The sequence below is a fragment of the Rhinopithecus bieti genome, unplaced genomic scaffold (assembly GCF_001698545.2).
Source record: "Rhinopithecus bieti isolate Rb0 unplaced genomic scaffold, ASM169854v2 repeat_30432, whole genome shotgun sequence".
NCBI classification, from domain to species: Eukaryota; Metazoa; Chordata; class Mammalia; order Primates; family Cercopithecidae; genus Rhinopithecus; species Rhinopithecus bieti.
In genome coordinates this window covers 1-4964 of record NW_016839404.1, presented here as the reverse complement: position 1 = coordinate 4964, position 4964 = coordinate 1, and the positions used below count along the sequence as shown (strand labels likewise).

At 55.6% G+C, this 4964-nt stretch overlaps 1 long non-coding RNA gene across 1 annotated transcript; it reads right to left on the bottom strand.

Moving 5' to 3' along the window:
• Nucleotides 1-44: 44 nt before the first annotated feature.
• On the bottom strand, nucleotides 45-4141 carry LOC108524914 (uncharacterized). Its single transcript, XR_001884161.1, has 3 exons — nucleotides 3988-4141; nucleotides 3386-3520; nucleotides 45-313 (listed from the first exon to the last, which is right to left on the bottom strand). It is a non-coding gene; the product is annotated as an uncharacterized LOC108524914 (long non-coding RNA).
• Between the last annotated feature and the right edge of the window lie 823 nt (nucleotides 4142-4964).

Here is a 4964-nt window from a genome sequence, read left to right as displayed (position 1 = left end):
CATCCCAACACTCAATACTCCACAGGTAACCTAATGCCCAGACAGGTGACCCAATGCACTGCCCCGGAAGCTCCTGCAGTCCGCACTCACGGCTCCGACACGTGCTGGGGGCCTGTGCAAGTCTTACTGAACGAGGGAGTAGTACTGCTGTGTCAGGTCCTCCCACTCGGCCTCGGTGAGGTCCTCCGCGGCGTCCGCTGACGTGTCGATGTCCTCATGCTCCAGCTGCCCCAGGTAGGCCTGGCACACCTTGCACGCGATATCCACAAGCTGCCCCGGGAGACCCCGAGCTTTGCCTCAGCATTTTCGGCATCTGAAATCCAGACACAGGCTCATGGAGTGGGAACCCCACCCAGGGACAGCCCTGCCCGCCTCGAGGGGTGAGGCCTAAAGCCATGGACAAAGTCCGCTCCACTCCCTCTGTGCCCCAATACCCAACAAGTATCCCAGACTCCCAGACAGACACTCCAATACCCAACCAAGCTTCTCTGGGAGGCCACCCTGGATGTCACGCCTCCGTCTGGGCAGGTGACTTCCTCCCTCCTGAATGGTCCCAACCTCCAATGGTTCTGTGAGTGCTATGTCCTCACAAGAAACACATGGACCCCGTCGCTAGACCCTCAGCTCCTCAGCGGACCCCGCCGCTAGACCCTCAGCTCCTCACAGTAGCAATTACTGATAAGTTCAACGTCATTAAAATGAAAAACTTCTGTTCTGTAAAGGACAATATCAAGATGTCAAGACAATGAGAAGACGAGCCATAGATTGGGAGGAAATACTTGCACATATCTAATAAAGGAATATTACCTAGAGTATACAGAGAACTCTCGAAACTCAATGACAAGAAAACATAATTTTATTTATTTATTTTATTTTTTTAAGACAGAATTTTGCTCTTGTCGCCCAGGCTGGATGGCAAGATCTTGGCTCACTGCAACCTCCGCCTCCTGGGTTCAAGTGATTCTCCTGCCTCAGCCTCCCGAGTAGCTGGGACTACACATGTGTACCACCACGCCCGGATAATTTTGTATTTTCAGTAGAGATGAGGTTTCACCATGTTGGCCAGGCTGGTCTCAAACTCCTGACTTCAAGTGATCCACCCACCTCAGCCTCCAAAGTGCTGGGATTACAGGTGTGAGCCACTGCACCCAGCCAGGAAACAATTTTAAATGAGCAATCTGAACAGTCACCTCACCAAAAATACATACAGATGGAAAACAAGCATATGAACACATGCTTGATATCATATACTGCTATGGACTAGCAATTCCATATCTACAAGTTTTTTCTATAAAATACCCTCAGAAATTCACAAGGAAATGGAGGCTGGGCACGCCTGTAATCCCAGCACTTTGGGAAGCTGACACAGGAGGCTCACTTGAGCCTGAAAGTTTGAGATGAGCCTGGGCAACACAGTGAGACCCTGTCTCACAACAAAATCATGACAATAATGAGACACTAATACAGACCCAGGAGAATGCTGCAAACAGAACACTGATCACATCAAAGGCTTGTGAGGATGTGGAGAACAGGAACTCTCCCTCATTGCTGGTGGAAATGCAAAATGGTGCAGCTACTTTGGAAGACAGTCTGGCAGTTTCTTACAAAATGAAACATACTCTTGCCATGCCACCCAGTAAGTGCATTCTTTGGTATTTGCCCAAATGAATTCAAAATTCATGGCCACACAAAAACCTGCACACAGATATCGAGAGAAACGTTATTCATGATAGTCAAAACCTGGAAGTGACTGAGATGTCCTTCAGCAGATGAATAGATAAGTAAACAGTGGTGGATCCAGACAGTGGAATGTATGTTACTCAGCCCTAAAAAGAAATGAGCTCTCAAGTCATGAAAAGACCCGGAGGAATCTGAAGTGCATATTCCTAAGTCGAAGAGGCCCATCGGAAAAGGCTCCATGCTACGTCGTTCTAACCGAATGACATTCTAGAAAAGGCAAAACCATGGAGACAGGAAAAACATCAGTGGTAGCCAGGAGTTCCGGGTGGGGGGATGAAGAGACAGAGCACAGGGAGTTTTAGGGCCAGGGATCGTCTCTGTCTGATGTTGGAATGGTGGATACACGGCATCATACATTGTCCAAGCCTGTAGAATGTATAACACCATTTGGGTTACCATGATGTGTCACTGCAGGTTCACCAACTGTGTTAAAATCATTAATTAGGCCGGGTGCAGTGGCCTGTAATCCCAGCACTATGGGAGGCCGAGGTGGGTGGATCACCTGAGGTCAGGAGTTCGAGACCAGCCTGGCCAACGTGGCAAAACCCCGTCTCTACTAAAAATACAAAATATTAGCCGGGCGTGGTGTTGGGCACCCAACTACCCAGGAGGCTAAGACAGGAGAATTGCTTGAACCCAGGAGGCGGAGGTTGCAGTGAGCCAAGATCGCACCATTGTACTTCAATCTGGGTGACAAAGCGAGACTCCATCTCAAAAAAAAAACCATTAATTAGGAGGCCATCAGACTGAAGTGGCCCAAGTGACCTGGTCTCCGACAAACGCAAACCACAACCTAACTCAGAATTGAAAACGAAACTTAAACACAGCCAATCACAGGCAGCTAGCTGGGAACAAGTTGTCACTCAGCACAAACAAGGCCACAGCTCCAGTGTTCACCAGTCAGGATTTATTTCCTCCATTTCCACGTTTACCTAGAAGGGTTTTCCCCTCGGTGGAGCCCTGCAGCCATCTGATTGGCACAAATCACTGTCTGCTCAAATACACTCTAAAAGTTTAATGCACCAACGTTCATCTGTCAACAGCTGAAACGCACTGCTTTGGCGGGGGATGCTGGTGGTGGGGGAGGCACGGGGGCAGCGGAGTGTGGCAAATCTTGTACCCTCTGCTCAGCTGTGCTGTGACCTAAAACTGCTCTAGAAAGTACATTTTATTAAAACCAACCACCACAAAATAGATTTGGGTTTTGTCCAAAAACACGACGGCTGGTTCACATCCCTGTACCAACCAGGGGCGCCTCTCCCTGGGGCTTCCTGTGTCCTCTCCCATGGGGCCCCTTTGGGGAGACTCAGGATGCGGCATCGTGGTGGCCGTGGGGCAGGGCAGGCTTCTGACCACAGGCTGGAACCACGTCCACAGCATGGGACTGTGGTGGTGAGTGTGGGACTCGGATGTCCCAGGGCTGCGTTAATAGCCAGGTGCTTTACAAACGGAGTGACTTTGACGTTTAGCCCCACGGTTAGAAGAGAAAACCCATTTGCCATGAGAATCAAGAGTCTGAGGCATCGCTGCATCCGGTCCCGGCTGCCACGACCCTCAGGACTGACCACACCCAGGAGGCGGGAGGGCCCCCATGGAGGCCGCGAGCTCTGGTGGCCTGGCCCTGCCCTGCCCCGGCCCAGCGCACCTTGCCTGCTGCTCAGGTCGCTGCTCCCGGCCTACTCCCTCCGGCCCCTGGGCTTGCTCCTGCCGCTCCTGCTGCAGCTCTGGTGGCTGACCACCCACTTGAGGATGCTGGATGCCATGGTGTGCCAGAAGTCTTCTGAAAGGACAGCACGGCCTCGCCCCATCTGCCCGAGCCGGGACTGGGGACTGGAAATGGGGCCAGGGCAATGGATGCTCCCCGACCCGCCCCACTTCCCACCCTCACAGCCGGTGGGGCCCAGGCCTGCTCCCACATCCCCACTCTGCCCGCCCTTCTCCCTGCAGTGCCTCTGTGACTGCAGCCATCCAACTGTACCCCTCGGCCTCCAACCATGGAGCCGGCCTTGCCCCAGCTGCTCGCTGCGCTGTCCACAGGCCTAGTGCAGAACCACACACTCCCTGCCTGCCCGCCCTCCCTCCCCGGGGTCCCTGGCCCCTGTACTGCCACGACCATGGCCATGGGAGGCTTCTCTCTGGTCCTCTGTCCTCAGATCCTGCCCCATCAGTCTGTCTCAGCGCCAGGGGGATCTTTCTAGAAGCCTATCTGCTGACCACCCTGGGGTCCTCTGCCGTCTCCTCACTTACCCAGGAATTCCTGCTGTTCGCTCTCGGTGCAGAGGCTGTAGCAACGCGGGAAGAAGGAGTCTGGGTTGGCCGGGACGTACCAGGGCAGGCTCCGCATGTTCACACACAGCCCGATCTCCAGAGACAGCGGGACGTTAGGTACGAGGGGCAGCTCAGCTCAGCTCTGCCTCGCTCACAAGGTGAGGACGGGCCGTCCACCTCGGACTTGCCTGGCCATGGGGCACCACATAGCACCCCTAGGGCAGATCCCTCCCCCCCAGACACACGGTCCCCCAGGGCCCCAGGCCACCCCCTCCAGCCGGTCCCAGCAGTCGGTATGTGGATGTGCAGGCCAGGCCAGGCTCAGACGCATCCTTGAGGCAGTGGGGGACGTGGCAGGTCCCGGGGAATGGGGAGGCTGCAGCTGAGGGCACCGAGGGCAGTGGGCACTGGGGCTCCCTCCAGGCCCCTAAACAGGCCACAGGGTGTCCCACAGCTCAGGCCCCAGGAGAGGGAGGACCGGCTGCAGAACCGGGAATGCAGCCACACGCCCAGCACTGCCCACCACACACGATGCAGCACTCGCCGTTAGAGGGGTATATCGTGAAGTCCCCGCACCCCAACGTCTGGTCTGTCACCCCGTTAAGGAAAAAAAGTGGCCGGCCCCCAGAAAACACAGCACACGCTGACTGGCTCTACACACAGGGTCTTTGAAGGGGCCGTGTTTCCACAAGCAGCACTGGCGCTGGCCTGACCCTGGGGTATTAGGTGCAGCAGGGAGCCTTGTCCCGCACCTCCGCCCCACACTGTGCTGAGGCAGCCGCACCTGGACTGTTGAGAGGGACCTCTGTGCCGGGGAAGCCCCTCTTCCCGGACCCCTCCCTCAGCAGGGTCCCCACACCCTGCGTCCTGGGCAGGCCCCAGCCCTGGGCCTTGGTGGGAAGGGTGTGGCAGCTGCCTTGTGCAGGGCTGGAGGCCAGGGGAGGCGGGGGGGGCCC